Source organism: Antechinus flavipes, chromosome 1 (genome assembly GCF_016432865.1).
Source record: "Antechinus flavipes isolate AdamAnt ecotype Samford, QLD, Australia chromosome 1, AdamAnt_v2, whole genome shotgun sequence".
NCBI classification, from domain to species: Eukaryota; Metazoa; Chordata; class Mammalia; order Dasyuromorphia; family Dasyuridae; genus Antechinus; species Antechinus flavipes.
In genome coordinates this window covers 176,889,148-176,906,726 of record NC_067398.1, presented here as the reverse complement: position 1 = coordinate 176,906,726, position 17,579 = coordinate 176,889,148, and positions in this window count along the sequence as shown.

Here is a 17,579-nt window from a genome sequence, read left to right as displayed (position 1 = left end):
TAACCTATATATCAGATTGCTTGCTGTCTTGGGGAGCTGGGAGAGGGTAAGAGAGGAAGAAAAATTTGGAATATAATTTAGCAAAGGTGAATGTTTAAAGTTATCTTTGCATGTATTTGGAAAAATAAAGTACTATTTTAAAAATAAATAAATAAAGGTTTTTTTTTTCCTTGCATCAAATACAAATTCACCTTTTTGAAATTTCTACATATTTCTTCTATGTCAGCCTTCTGTGACTGAGCAAAACAAATATAATTCCTCATCTACTTGACAACCTTTCAAATACTTGAAAACAGCTATCATATTTCTGCTGTCTTCTTAAATTTATACCTACTTATTTTATTCAATAAATACTCAGAAAATGTGAACTCTAAGTCCTTAACCATCCTGTCTGCCCTCAGTTTCTCTTCAGTTCATTCATTCCCTTCTTAAAATGTAGTACCCAGAGCTGAATACAATATTCCACATATGTAGGTTCCTCTGAATGGTGTAAGATCTTTAAAAAAATTTTTTTTCTAGAATATGTAGCAAAATCCTTTAAATAAATTTTCTAGAATATGTAGCAATCCTTGGAAGGATGAGTATTTCATGTCATGAGGATAGTTCTGGTTTCATAATATGTTATCAATAAGATTTCAAATGGGTTCCAAATGTCTTTATATGTTATACCTAGGACTTTTTTTTTCTGTTTTGTAGAAGAAGCTGATTCTTACTAATTTATTGTTTGATCTTAGTCAGTCCACTTAATCATTCAATGTCAATCTGACTTAAAGTATTGGCCTCCATGAAATTAATGTGCCTTCTAACCTCAAAATCATTTTATTCTCCCGACTTCATGTTAATACTTTCAATTTCTCTCCCAAATGAGTATTTTACTGGAATATAACTGAGTTGAATGTCAATTCCCATGTTTTTTCCTCAAACCAGAGAACACTTCAGTTAGATTACCCACAGACAAAAATAATCTAAACTTTTTGTGCTCCTATAGGAAAATGCCAGGTGTAGTAGCACATGCCTGTAAATTCTGTTCCTAATAAGGTCAAGTCTGATGGGTCACATGAGTTCTATAGTTCTTTGAAGCAGAAGGGATAAAGCTGATTGAATGTATACAATAAGTCTGACACCCATGTGGAGAGCCTCTTCAGAGTGGAGGTAACCCAGGTTGCCTTAAGGAAGACCAAAATGACTCAGAAAGAATGCAGGGCAGAGCTTCAAACCAATCAAAACTTAAATCTTTAGGACTGGGCTTCTCAGCAGCCTCTGCTCTTCTAACACTGGGCAAGAACAGTCTCATAAAAAAAAGGATTTTTTTTTCTTAAAGGAGAAAGAAATTCTGGAAATTTGCCTGGGTTGCTTTGTGGAAGTAGGCAGATTTTGGCTTCATTTAAAGTACAAATTAACAGTAAAATGGCCCATGGAGAGATAAGATGAAGAAGGCTGACGAGAAACCAAAGTGCATATAATTTATCAATTGGATCATTTGGCTATACATAATTCAAATTATTATGAATTTAGCTATGGCGTGATTACGCTAACTACATATTTACAAATATATTTAAATATTTTCAAATATTTTTACATTTAAATCTAAAGTAATTAAACTAACTATAACACATAATATCTTTGATGGAAAATAGCAAAATTAACTGACTGGCCCAAATTTTGCTAAAATCTTAGTAATATTTTTGGAGGATTAAGATTCTGGTGAGGATCTTCATTATGCTTACCTGGACAGGTCATCACATGACAGAATACAACCCTTTATTTGTTTTATCCATATGGTAAACCTTTGTTTTTATGACTTCCTGGCATTGCTTTTATGAATCAAGAGCTGCCACTTCATTATGAAGAAGCATCAGAATAGTAATGTGGTATTTTGTTGAAGGAAATTATTCTTCTATAATAGTTTCTGTATCCCAGGAAATATTTACAACATTTCATCATCATAATCATATTATAAGATATATATGGAACATATATATTTATATGAGCATATAATAGTATGCTATATTATTCTAGAATTTGGAAAGCACTTTACATATGCCATTTCATTTGATTCTCACAAGAATCCTACAGAGTAGTATTATTTGTCCATTTTACAAATGAGAAAACAGACTCTCTACAAAAGATTTAGTGAATTATCCAGACTCATACAGCTCTATCTACTGCAGAATTTGAACTTAGGTCTCTTCTGACTCCAAATCTAGTGTTTTATTCACTATGTCACATAGTTATCTTATAAGTACTTGCTAAAAACAAAACAAAACAAAATCTTAGAACTATTCTTGCCCAAAATTTAAATTGTTTTTTTACAAGCAAAATTTGGTCTTGTATCTCAACTGTCCCATGAACCAAATTCAAGAGATTCAAGCTCTGTTACCTTCCTTTCAGTGTATTTTCTTGAATATATCAGTCTTTCATTCTCTTGGAATGTCTAAAATCCTTAGTGAAGTGAATCGCTATTGGAGGTGATGGAAATAATAATAATAAAAAGACAGTGGAGTTTCAAGATTTGTGTGGTTTTCCTCTATGGATCTGGATGGAGAATTCACTGATTTTTAAAATTAGCCCAGTCAAGTCCCATTATGAATCTAGTTGGACCAAACCTTTAGTCCAAACCATAGAGACACCTATTTTCATTTTTATTTTTCTTTGTGAACTGACAGGATTGGTAGTGGTTTGGCCTATCTATGGGATTTTGTTTAATGCTTTTGCTATAAGTTGTTGGTGTTCATTTAAAACAAATCTACAAATTAAGTCTAATTCTTGTCAGAATTTTGGAACAAGAGAAAACCATATTGCAGTGCTCCATGAGTAAGTACTATTTCTTTTTCATCATGTTTAAGCAAGATACAAATCTTCACTTGCCATTGAAATATTTCTGTAAACCATGCAACCTTTTGCACAAAAGATAATTATGAAATAGCTAACATTCATTTGACCACAACCAATAAATAATTTATGAACTGGGTGTTTGAAATTATGCAAATGTTCTAAATACTTTTTGTTGCCTGTACATCTGAGTAAGTATGATTCAGAAGAAAGTGTGCTATGGATTAATAGATTCAACATTTAAGTGATTTGCATTTCTACAGCATTCTTTTCTTTGCTAGCTCCTACTATCTTTAGTATCATAGCTCAGAAAACAAGTCTTGACAATACTGTCTCTAAATGTATTTGAATATCCTGGCATCCCTATTCATCAGTCTCTTTGATGCTTAAAATGTCTTTTGCTTTCTTTCCAGAACTCTTTATGAAGGCAGAGAGATATGCTTTTAGTAGAGTACCCACCAATCTCATAATACACACTAAATGGAGAAAAAAAGGACATCTTTAAATATTTTATAGATGTGAGATAGCCCACAGCACAGTTCATGCTTGTAGTAATTTCAAGAATAAGCATACTAGATATTGAGCACTTTAGGTGGTATACTAGCAATATTATTAACTAGTGTTGGATAAAAAAAGCATACATTGTTATTGATTTATATGAAATCCTTATGGACATATAGATATTGATGTGAAAATATTTCCTTTTTGCCAGTTAGAGGTAGATATTATACATATAAATTAGGAATGTTCCATATTTTGGATTACTATAATGTATAAAAGCAGATGATTTAGAATCCTCAATGTATTTCCAAAATCTTTTCTTTAGAAACCATGCAAGTCTAAATGTAAATTATGTTCATTTCTATCCTCTCAAAGAGGGAAAAAGGAAATGAAGATATTTTCTCTCAGTAAAGAGGTTCAGAAATCATGGGATCATGATTTCGTAGATGTAGAACTAGAAGGGACTTCAGAGGCCAAAGAGTCTGACTATTAGATTTTATAGGTGAAAGAACTAAAAAAAAAAAAAAAAAAAAAAAAAAGGTTGGAGTGATTTGCTCAGAGTTCACTGAAGTGAAGTCTGGGGTCAGATTTGAAACCAAATTTTCTTCAGTTCAAGTCTAATGCCCTATCCACTATATCATGCTGCCTCTCAATTAAATTTTCCATTTCATAGTAAAAATTAGTTCACTAGATAAATGTTAGGCTCTCCTATGTAGTAGTAATCATTGACTCCTGGGGGCAAACCCAGGATGGTAGAGAGAAACCAGGAAGCTACTTGAGTTTTCCCAATTTCCCTTGAAAACCACATGAAACCAATCTTCTGAAGAGTCCAAGAGAATGAAACTATTTTTCAGCTCAAAATAGATTAGAAGGACTTATTTTTCTTGAAATACTGGGGGGGCAGGAAGGAAAGAAGGGGTGTTCAAGCCAGCTTATATGGTGTCCAAGAAAGCCAGTAAGAGGGTCTTAATCATAGCAGAACAGCAACTGAGACCCAAAGTCCTGGTACAGCAGCATAGCAGATCAGTGGGATAGCTTCCAGTCCCAGTTAAAAAGGCAAATCACCAGCCCCAGGAAACCAAAGCTGTTGCCTGGAGAGAGTAGAGAGAGGTATCCCCTGTGGTAAGCAGGACACCAAATACAAGTGCCCCTGTCTCCAAAGTCCTTCTTCTAAGGAGAGAAGCTTAGGACAGTTCTCTCCTTACCTTAGGAACAGAGCTCAAACTTAAATGTCACAAAAGTGAAAGAAAGAAAGAAAGAAAGAAAGAGAGAGAGAGAGAAAATAATTTGAAGCATAGAAAGCTACTATGATGACAGGGAAGATTAAAATACCAACTCAGAGGAGAGGACAAAATGCCCACATGGGAAATTTCAAATGATATGAATTGGTCTCAAACCCAAAGAGGCTTCATGGAAGCACTCTTTTTTTTTTTTTTTTTTTTTTTTTTTTTAAGGCAAATAAGAGAGGTAGAAGAAAAATTCAAAAAAGACATGAGAGATATGCAAGAGAGAATTGATAGTTTGGAAAAGTAAGGACAAAAATTGAAGAAAATGATGCTTTTAAAAATACAATTGGCCAAATGCAAAAAAAAAAAAAAAAATCCACTGAATAAATCAATTCCTTAAATAACACAATTGACCAAATATTTTTTAAAAATCCACTGAAGAAAACACCCTGAAAAGTAATATTAATCAAATATAAGAAGAGATATAACCATTGACACCATACCATTCCTTTTCTCCCCATATGTCCCTTTTTTTTCTAGAAAGAACATTGGACAAAAAAAAAATGAAATTGTAAACCTTTTAAACACTGATATTACCCCATCTTCTCCCTAAATTCTTACCTACCTTTAGCTATTAAATGAGTATAGGCTCAAAAAAACTTAAGAGGTCTTCTCTTGGACCCTGAAAAATCTGAAGGAAAAAGTGAGACTGATGACCTTGTATAGCTCTGCTTCATTTGAATCCAATTCACTTGCAAATCAAGAAAACACCCACCTGATGTCATTGATCCTCTGAGACTGAAGAACAAAAAACATTCTTTAAGGAGTAGTAGCTTACCCCCAGGAAGATCTAACAGACTAATTTAAGTTGAGTAATGCTGCTATTTCCTCATCCATCTCTTCTTTCTCCTTCTCCATGCTCTGTCCAAAGGAATATAAATTTTGACCATTTATTTATACTTTGGAAGCTTTCTAGGACTTGGGGGCCTGATTTTTTTTTCCTTCCTGCTTATTATATCAGTGTTGTTATTGTTAAACTAAGATAATTAACTCTTATCTCATGTTAATTTCATTTATGATTTATTTGAAATATAGCTCTGAAAAAAACAATCTTTAATAAAAACTCAGTGGGATCCAAATAGAGCTATGTGATTATGCCTTTAAACCCAAATCACTATGGCTCTTACTGATTGGCCAATAATAGATCCCAACCCAAGTCTCACTTGCTCACATTGTTTGTGTTTTGATGATTCAGAGAGATTGTAAATACCAATTGTTTCTGTTATAGCCAAAAACTCTGAAGGTCAATCATTGTTGCTCTTTATATAAGGTCTTTTTATAGGTTTCCACAAATTTTCTGGCAGCAGCAAATAGCTCGTGGACATGACAATCTAACTAGAAGCAATTCCTTATTTCTCTCTCTCATTATGATATTTCATTTTTGTACCATTTTTATTACCAAAATTTTTATACCATTTTTATACCAAAAAGCCTTTTGAAAAAGACGAACCAGAAAAAATACTAATATTTCTTTTTGGGTTATGTCACAAGGATCATTAGACAAATAATCTTTTTTCCCTAATTTTTCTAATATCAGGTAAAACACATTTCTATTTTAGTGACAGTTATGAAAAAAGAAATAGATCAAAAGGGAAAATGTAAAAAAAGAATGAAATAAGTGAAAAATATGCTTTGATCTGTATCCCTAGTCCATCAGTTATGGATAACATTTTCTTTGATGAGTCCTTTGTACTCATATTGGATCTTCCCAGCATCACTGAAGAGCTGAGTTCATTATAGTTGGTCATTATAAAATGTTTCTAATACTGTGTACAGTGTTTTCCTGTTTGTGCTTATTTTACTTTGCATCAGTCTGTACAAGTCTTTCCAGATTTTTTTCTCAGATCTGTTTATTGATCATTTCTTATTGTACAGTAGTATTCCATTATATTCATATATCACAGCTTGTTCAGCATTCCCTAACTAATGAACATACCCTCAATTTCAAATACAGCCTCTGACAGGCTCCATGTGACTGGATAAGTGACAACCTCTCTGGGTCTCAGTTGGCTCATCAGTAAAATAAGAGTGGGGTGGAGGTGGTTAAACAAATAGCTTCTAACATCACTTTTAGCTCAAAATCTATATTTTGCTACCTGAAAAGAATTGCTATAAATATTTTTGCACATATAGGTTCTTTCCCCCTTTTTAATGATCTCTTTGAAATATAGATTTAATAGTGATATTGTTGGATCAAAGGATGTGCACAGTTTGGACATATTTTCAAATTGCTCCCCAGAATAGTTCTCCCCAGAATTTGTTCACAATTCCACCAAAAATGCATCAGTGTCCCAATTTTCCTATCTTCTCCCAAACAAATATCATCCCCCCCTTTTTTTTTGTCACATCAGCCAATCTAATAGGTGTGAGGTAGAACTTCATAAGTGTTTTATTTTGCATTTCTTTAATCAAAAGTGATATAGAGCACTTCTTCATTTGCTTATAGATAGCTTTGATTTCTTCATGTGAAAACTGTCTATTCATATCCTTAGACCATTTATCAGTTGAAGAATGGCCTATATTCTCATGAATTTGTTTCAGTTCTTTTTTTTCAGAAATGAGGCCTTTATCAAGTACACTTGCTATAAGGATTATTTCCTAGTTTTTTGCTTTCCTTCTACTCTTGATTACATTGGCTTTGTTTGTGCAAAAGCTTTTTTAATTTAATATAATCAAAATTACATATTTTACTTCAATTAATACTCTCTATCTCGGATTTGGTCATGTATCCATAACTCATTTAACTTCCTTTAAGAATTTGGATGATTCATATTTATCTTATATCAGATTGCTTTTTATATTGGGGAGAGAAAAAAGGGAGAGAGAAGGAGAAAAAAAATGTAACAAGATTTTGCAGAGGTGAATGTTGAAAAGCATCTTTGTATGTGTTTGGAAAAATAAACTACTATTAAAAAAGAATTTGGATGTTATATCACTTGCTTCATCCTAGTAAGTTTTAATATAGGTATCTAATTTACACTTAAGCAAAATCAGCCCCATGAATCCTTCTATCATTTGTTGGACACTTTATCCCCAAAACTATCCATTACAGATTGATTTTTTTTTCAGAAATGTTGATGATTTCATATCATACCTCTTAAAGGAATAACTTCTAGCTTCTTACAAGGAGATCCAAATTGTGTTTTTTAACTTGTTTCTTTTATTCTCAGATCTCACAAATCTAATATCACAGTATTCAAAAGGCCTTTGCCATTTAAACAGAATTTAGTCAAAGATTGGCTACTTCAGAATTTTAAATAAAGTTCAGTCAACAAAATTGACTTCCTCAAAGCTTTATATAAATCTGAAGATTAGAAGGGAAACAATAAACTGGGAAAACATTTTTACAGTCAAAGGTTCTGATAAAGGCCTCATTTCCAAAATATAGAGAGAATTGACTCTAATTTACAAGAAATCAAGCCATTCTCCAATTGATAAATGGTTAAAGGATATGAACAGACAATTCTCAAATGAAGAAATTAAAAATATTTATAGACATATGAAAATATGCTCCAAATCATTATTGATCAGAGAAATGCAAATTAAGACAATTCTGAGATACCACTACACACCTGTCAGATTGGCTAGAATGAGAGGGAAAGATAATGTGGGATGTTGGAGGGGATGTGGGAAAACAGGGACACTGATTACATTGTTGGTGGAATTCTGTATACATTCAGCCATTCTGGAGAGCAATTTGGAACTATGCTCAAAAAGTTATCAAACTGTGCATACCATTTGATTCAGCAGTGTTTCTACTGGGCTTATATCCCAAAGAGATACTAAAAAAGGGAAAGGGACCTGTATATGCCAAAATGTTTGTGACAGCTCTGTTTGTACTGGCTAGAAGCTGGAAAATGAATGGATGCCCATCAATCGGAGAATGGTTGAATAAATTGTGGTATATGAATATTATGGAATATTATTGTTCTGTAAGAAATGACCAGCAGGATGAACATAGAGAGGATTGGCAAGACTTACATGAACTGATGCTAAGTGAAATGAGCAGAACCAGGAGATCATTATACAGCTCAACAATGATATACTGTATACAGGATGTATTCTGATGGAAGTGGATTTCTTCGACAAAAAGATCTAACTCAGTTTCAATTGATCAAGGATAGACAGAAGCAGCTACACTCAAAGAAAGAACACTGGGAAATGAATATAAACTGCTTGCATTTTTGTTTTTCTTCCCTAGTTATTTATACCTTCTGAATCCAATTCTCCCTGTGTAACAAGAGAACTGTTCAGTTTTGCACACATATATTGTATCTAGGATATACTGTAACCTATTCAACATGTAAAGGACTGCTTGCCATCTGAGGGAGGGGGTGGAAGGAGGGAGGGAGGGGAAAAATCAGAACAGAAGTGAATGCAAGGGATAATGTTGTAAAAAATTACCTTGGCATGGGTTCTGTAAATAAAAAATTATTAAAAAAAAAAAAAAGAAAAAAAAAGCTTTATATAAGTCTGAAGCAAAGAACCAGTAATACCAAGGTACTTAAATGAAGGATCTCTCCAATTTCAAGACTTCTGAAACATGATAAAGAAGTTGGAGAGGGGAAGCAGCAATAGTCTTTACTTTTTCTCCTGGTCACTTGGTCATTGTTGCTAATAGTACTCAACTAATAACAATTTCTTGTTGTTGTTATTATTTTGAGTGTTTTGAGGCAATCTGAGTTAGTGATTTGCCCACAATTACAAACTAGCAAGGGTCAAGAGTCTAATGCTAGATTTTAACTCAGGTTCTCCTGATTTCAGATCCAGTGCTATATCTAATGGGCTACCTAGTTGCCCGTACTACAATTCTTAATCTTGAGAGCTTTTTTAATTTCAGAAGGAGACTAAATCTGAATTAAGTATTACAGTTTTCCAAAATTAAAGGTATAGAACATTGAATGGAAATAATGTGAAATGAGAATGGAACAAAAAATTATACTATAGTCTGGAGAGCCTTGAAGGCTAAACTAAGAATTTGTATTTTACTAAAAAGGAAATAGAAAACCACCTGTGGCTTTAAAAAAGGACTTACATGATGCATTAGAAAAAGCATTGTATTTGGATTAATAGATTCTTGGGGGTAATTAGCTCTGTAATTTATTGGCTGAGTTGTTTAATTTCCTTGAGATTCTGTTCCTTCATCTTCAAAATGAGACAGTTGAACTAAATGATCTCTAAGCTTCCCGTCAGACTTAAATCTATGATCCACTGATCCAGTGATCCCCATTAGACTAAGAATATTTAGGTCCCATGATGATAGTCAGACTTTTGTCTCCCTTATGTCAGTAAGAGAGGAAGTTGGCTGATGCCCACCTTACAGAATAGTAACATTTTAGTACTGGTCAACACACCACATGGGCAAGACAACAGAAGGCTGAAATGGGAAAAGCTGGTATAAATAGATTTGAATAGACGTTGTACAAGGATTTGGCAGGCCAAAAATAGTTATGTGTTGATGGGGTGGAGAAGCAGAACTGCCAATTCAAAGACCTAGTGGATGAGCTCTCTGACCTCTTTCCACCCTACAAGTTATTGTGTTCATCACTGGAATGGAAGTCTGTTGCTCTCATTAGGGAGGTTGCTGCTTTCACTAGCTTCTTCCTTCTGCATTTTAGTTGTATTTGGCATTAAACAGTGTGTTTGAAAAGGGTTTGGTCCCCACCAGTTTTAAACTGAGCCAGTCAGTGGAAAAAATGACAATGGCATTTGGCATGGAATTTAGGTGCTAAAATACCTTCTTTAAAATAAAGGAAATAACACCTATTAGGAAGTGACCCTGAACTAACAAATTTTACTGGCCTGGGAGAAGGCATTTTCCCCTTTCTGTATACTGTAAATGCTCTTGTGTCTTTTATAGCTTTTCACTGAAGAAATGGGTGCATTCAGGAATTTGAGATTCTGGTGCTATTTTTATTGCTCACCATTTTGTATAGAATCAGGGAGCACTGAGCTGTGACTTGGTGGGTTTCAATAAAAGTTTTTGTACACATTTAGCCAAAAAGAGAAAAAAAAGTAAAGGGGGAAGGGAAGGAAGCTCAAAACTCTTGGCAAGTTTCCATCAGCAGCGCAGGAGGTTGTTCATGTAAAAGTCAAAAATAAAGCTTGTGGGATAAATCTGAACATGGCATCCAACCCCAAGAGAAATGACATTTTTTTTATCCTGAAGAGGGAAGAGGGAATATGACAGAAGTGAACAAAACCTCCCTCACTAGTCTTCCTCTGAAGCTGATCCTGATATTGAATGTGTGCATGTTAAGCTGAGAATGCAGTGGGGCATATCCGCTATCCACAACTGTACAAAACCGCTTTAAAGGGAGCACATGGTGCCGATGAGCCCAGCTCTCAATGGAAAGCATACTTCTTGATTAAAAATGCATGTTTCTACTTCATGCCAAAACAAGAGAGTATTATTTTCAGACTGATCATAAACCCAAGTTAAATGTGTTCCTTATTTCAAAGGGTAAAAAAGCATCTTGAGTCCGTGAGGAAACGTTTAAATGCTGAATGCTGATTTAATGTAGCACTACTATGCACGTAATTTATTTTGAAGCCCAGTGATATATTAAAATTTTCAGCTTTTGTGACAGCCTGAGATTGCATTCTCTTCCTCCCACCACTTGACTAAAAAAGAGAATCCTGACAAGCCCTGGCCCTTACTATAGATAATATCCATCCTAGCTCACATTGCTACTAATACCACTGCCATTATTTCCACTTCCAGGGGTAATTCCTGGGGTGATAACTTTCAAACCCTTCCCTCAGGAGTTCAAAAAGAAATACTAAAATAAACAACTTCTTAGCTCAGCTCTTTTCTTGTTGATCAAAACTTAATGACATCTGTAGGAATCCTAGGCTGTCTTTCTCCTTCCCTCCCTTGATGTTTTCTCTCATTTCCAGACTTTCCTTTTTCCCTCTCTTCCTCCCTCCCTGTCTTCCTTCCTCCCTCCCTTCCTTCCTCCCTCCCTTCCTTCCTTCCTTCTTTCCTTCCTTTTTTCCTTCCTTCCTTCCTTCCTTCCTTCTTCCTTCCTTCCTTCCTTCCTTCCTTCCTTCCTTCCTTCCTTCCTTCCTTCCTTCCTTCCTTCCTTCCTTCTTTCCTTCCTTCCTTCCTTCCTGGAGTTATAGGCTCATATACAAAAGCTTGGCACTGAAATCCCAAGACTGATTTGACTTAACACTGAACTATTTCAGAGGAAGATTGTGTTTGTCCCATGGCATGAGCCACAACTTTTAAATTTTTTTAGAAAATAAAGGGAGAAAGGAAGTAGTTCACTTAGCTACATGAATTGGGCTCAGTAGGAATAATTTGACTTCTTCATTTCTTTAAGGAGGGTAGAGAGCAATTTGGCAAAAAAAAAAAAATGTGGCATTACAATTTATAATATGAGTGGTGATCTAGAATCTGTTGTTTTGTCTCCACAGAATAATATTCAAGATCACCAATAATTTTATTGCTCTCTGCCTTTTAAAATGTTCCTAGGTTATATATCCTCAAAAAATCAAATGAACCTATGATCTTATTGATTTAATTATCCAGTGATGTGGATAACATCAGTTTATCTTCTGTGTCTCTATCCTCCCATACTGCTCACCAAAAAAGTATTTATTCTATATCCTGGAGTTCTTTCTCATTTTCTCCTGGCATTGTGAGAATTTCATTGGATCACTCAGGATATCTACCTGCTAGTCTTTCATTTTATCAAATATTTTTGATCATTCATTTCTCAGATACCATCCAATATGCCTATTAAATCTTTCAAGTTCATTAATTATTGTGTGTAGCAGACTACTCATGTCAACCATAGGCTCAGTCTCTTTACTATCTTCTGAATGATGCTTATTTTTAATTCTTTGGAAAGTTGTCTCACAGTTGATAAAATATTGATGTTAAAAATGGAGAAACATAATCTAAAATGGTTTCCTTTGGTTTAATTCTGGCCCAATTTGTCATTCTTTTTTTTTTTCCCTGAGGCAATTGGAGTTAAGTGACTTGCCCAGAGTCACACAGCCAGGAAGTGTTATGTGTCTAAGGCCAGATTTGAACTCAGGTTCTCCTGACTTCAAGGTTGAAGTTTTATCCACTGCACCACCTAGATGCCCCTTGTCATTCATTTTAATGCTTGTTCTACATCTATATATTTATTTATCTACTGATCTATTTAAATTCTTAAGGAAAAACTCAGTTACATATATTTTCAATCTTATGCTACTTCATAATCTGGGCCATACATATTCTTCATCCATTTGATTTTTTCTACCTTCTTAAAGAAAATGTTTAGACTAGTTCCAATATATTTCCAGAAGGTACTACAATGTTCTTATGTTCTATACAACCAATATATCATCCAAAACCAGAATTTTGTAAAAACTTTTACTATCCATAGGGAATTCCTCTTCAGTCTAGCCTCTGTACTAGATTTCTTTTATATCAGAGGGGAAGACACCTCTGGTAAATACACAGAATATCTCCTTATTTAATGCTTCACCTGATGATAGTGATCAAAGGGTCATGGAAGAAGGGCATTATTTTGTTTAATATTTCTTGAAATATCCAATAATGTTGATTTATATTACTATTACAGTCTACTAGATAAGATGAAAGCATCTTCAAAATCAGGAAGACCTGGTTTGGGATGTATCACATCTGTGTTATATATTGCCTTGTTATCTTAAGTTATTTAATGTTCCAAGAAACTAGGATATAAAATGTTGAAAAGGTGCTGAGTTGCTGAATTGGTAGAAGTAGTTTTCTCACTGAGGAATTCCCTGAAAGAGTAAGTTCGCAAGTGGAGTGTAAATAGCAACTGTTTCTCTTCTGGCCAGAAACTGAGAGTCTTTCTCTCCTAGATTGCTTCTTTTGTGGAAGCAAACTAAGCCATCTTTTGCCTCAATTCTTACTTAGCCTTTAAGTTCTGAATGGATGTTGCATCAGTCAACCAGAACTTGGGAAAGACCTTAGCTTAAAAAGTCCCACTGCATCTGGAAATATCTCTAGTGTCCAGTACTGTCTTGCATCTTGCCCTAGAATCACCAGGACTGTATAGGAGAGAGTGAGGCTGATGACTTTGTACAACTCTACCTCACTTAAATCTAATTCTCTTGCAAGTCAAGACATCACCCTCCTGATGTCATTGGTCCTCTTTGATAATTGATGAACAGCAAACAAGTTGCCATGTGCAATCCTACCTACACTTTTCTCTTTCCTGAGAGGAAGAGGTATGGATGAGAGACATTTTTGGAGGACTGTTTTAAGGTATTGCTTTACTCTAGCAAAATAAAATTTAAAAACCAATAAATAATAAGCAAATTAGTGTCCTTTATTCTCTACAAATTTCACTAAAGTATGTGATGATAAAAATCATATAATGATAGATCTAAATCTGGAAAGAATCTCAATAATCATCCAGTTCAACCTTCTCATTTTATAGAGAAGAAAACTTAGATCCATTGAGGTCAAGTGATTTAAACAACATTACTGAAGTATGTATCAAAAAGAGAATATAAGCCAAAAGGCTCTGAATCCAAAGTGAAATGTTCCTTTTGCTTGTTGATGCCATACACTATGGATTATCACTTATTTAGAATTTTCAGTCAGTACTTCTTTCCTGCTAGTTAGTAGCTCTGATAGGTTTCAAATGATGGGTTTCTTTTCCCTGCCCTTGGTGCTGTCCGATAACTTTTCCCCCTTTCAGAATTCTTTTGTATATTGGCTTCCCACATTAAATTATAAGCTCCTTAAAGGCAAGAATTACCTTTTTCTTATTTGTATCTGCAACACTTAGCATAGTGCCTAGATCATAGCAGCTGCTTAATAAATGTTTATTGAAAATTGACTTGTGGGAATGCTTTCCTTTTTCCTATTAATATCTTTATTAAAGGTCCTCCAAATTTCTGTGTAGATGATCTTTACAAAATTTTTGACGTAATTGGAAAATAAGTAAATAGGTTGATTGTTAATTTCTTCTTGGACACATTTTTTTAAAGAGGGATATTAATAAACTCTGGGATTTTGGCATAATTTTGATATCTTCTAGAAAAATGATCCTTTAGTGCTCTCACAACTATATGTCCTCTAGTATAGCTATCTTCTGTGTACATTTAGGTTAGTTTGGATGCTTTTTTTCTTTTTTATTTTCTTCATGACATTTCTATCTCTAGGATAAGCACATCTAGAAATATGTCAGAGCTCAAGGTTGGTGGTGCTTCTATTTATGTCTTCCTTCTATTTTTTACTCTTAAATGCCCTCATTCCAAAGGTGGGGCCTGGAAAAGGGAATGATTTCTCCTATCTGGTTTTTTTTTCAATCTTGATCTCAAATCTCAGATAATACAAAGGTAGTAGTAAACTTTCACAAATTGGTCTATATTCTGAACAATGGTACTTTGGCTGCCATCCTGCTACAATTAGCAATAAGTCAAATAATTGCTGATAAAGCATATTTTTGGTTATTTTGGTTTCCTTTTGTGCCAGTTGATTTACATTAGTCAAAGTCTATATGTAATTATTATAACAAGTTCCAAAGTCTCTCTACTGATTTTGCATTATCAATAGCTTATTCAGATTAGGTCAGGGAGTTGTTTCATCCTTTGCCATGTCATATCTTTTTCTCATTATTATTCTATCCTCTAATAATTTTGAACTTTGAACAAGTCAGTGCTTAAACTGTTCACAGACAGTTGATTCAAGAATGACTTACACATCAATAATAAGGCTTTTCTTGTCCATTAAAATGGAATAAAATTAATCTATTTCATTGTTTGTGGTGTTATGTAGTATTTACCTTTTCTAGTGCCAATTGATTTTCTTCTTAAAGAAAATATTCATTGTATAAAGAAATGAGACTTTAATTCTAAAAGACTTTGGTCTTTAATGCCAAAATATACATCTTCCAAAAATAAAAACACAGTTTTTTTTGTTTGTTTATAGATACATCTGTGTCCTTTTGTGTATGTGGAGACAGAGACAAAGACACAAAGACAGAGACAAATAAATAAATGGATATACAGCTATATGACTTGTGTATGGATTATCTGTGACTAAAAACTCACTTGTTTTTAATTTCTCTTTAGTGATGAAGAAAAATCCTAGTTTTTCTGACTTTCAGAATCTTCTGAGATCCCTGAAGGAAGAGAAAGACTTTGGAAAGAAGCCTACCTTGACACATATACATATTAACACAAACATGTTCAGTGTGTGTGTGTCTTTGTATTAATTTTTATTTTCATCCCATAGTTATATTTGACTAGCCATCTCTAGAGCAAAAGTGATGTTATGCAATTTTCTACTAATCAAAAATCTGTATTAACTGGTATTTCAGCACTTAACCAGTCCAAAAATAAATGACTGAAGAAGAGATGGAGTTTTAGCAATTCCTCAAGTGACTTCTGAATCTTTTAAAAAATAGATTGGAATTATCTTCCATTTAGAATGTAAGTAGATTTTATTCTCTAATTAATATAAAAATTATAGATAATTACAACTTTTGAACTAAAAAGAACCTTGTATGTTATTTTTTCAAATCTCTCATTTTATAAATAAGGAAGCTAAAGCAGTGTTGACAAAGTCACTCCCCTATTCATTAAACTCCAAGATCTCCCCAATGCCTTTAGAATCAAATACAAAATCTGTTTGCAAATTAAACAGATTTGCAAAATGTTTAACAACCTTTCTTCCCTTAATAATCTTTTGTCATTTTACTCCACTCTGAATCCAGTGACATTAGTCCCTGTGCTCTGTTCTTTGGACAAAAGCCTCCATCTCCAAACTCTGAGTCCCACCCTGAACCATGCCTGAATTTTCCTCCCTCCTAAAATTATCCTTGTCCTATATTCTCTGACTTTCTCAAAGCCTCAGCTAAAAGCCCCATTCTGAAAAAAAAAAATCCTTTCTTAATTCCCTTTAAAATTAGTATCTTCGCTTTCAGCTCATCTCCAATTTGTCCTGTATATAACCTGTACATAATTACTTACATGTTGTCTTAACCATTAAACTGAGCTCCTGGACAGCAGGGCCAAAGTTTTTACCTTTCCGTGGCTCCCCAGTATTTAGCACAATACTTGGAACATAATAGGTAGTTTAAAATGCTTGATGACTTGTTGATTAGAGTTCCTTAGTGATAGGAAGAGAATTGCCTATGATCCCCAAACTAACACTTTGTAACTGAAAAGGCAAGTTTTGAATCTGGGTCATCTGAAACAGGCTACCAGATGGAGAGTAGTTACTAAATCTGTACCTTCAGATATATACCCTAATGCTAACTTGTATTTCTAGGATAAACAAATATTTGTAGTAGGAAAAAAATAACTGTTAATGTCCAGTTTAAAATTGTTTCATAAATCAAAGATTGAAAATGTATAAGTATGAGAGATAAACATCTTTATTAAGACTTCACATTTTACTTTTTAATTTATTGTTCCATATTAAAATGTTATAATCTCTCTCTCTCTCTCTCTCTCTCTCTCTCTCTCTCTCTCTCTCTCTCTCTTTCTCTCTCTCTCTCTCTCTCTCTCTCTCTCTCTCTCTCTCTCTTTCTCTCTCTCTCTCTCTTTCTCTCTCTCTCTCTCTTTTTGCTGAGGCAATTAGGGTTAAGTGACTTGCCCAGGATCATAATCTCCCCTTCTTAATAGAGCTGCCTACCTACATATATATATTTTTTTTTACCAATGCCTTGGGCTTGGAAAATTGTTAACTTCTTGGATTGGAATATTACTAGGACTGGCACTGTGCTTCCACCACTGCTGCTGGGGCATAATAGGCACTAGTGATTCTTTAGTTATTGTTATAACTGTAGAGGGTCTTTTAATAGGTTATTTGAGAGGGGGGAAGGAAAGAGGACAATTGACCCTAGGTGGTACTCCAATAGTGCTATTACCAGTTTTTTTGTTTTGTTTTGTTTTGTTTTGTTTTTGCAGATTAGCAGTAGCCAGCAAAAATTAGTATGTAGGAAATAAAATTACATT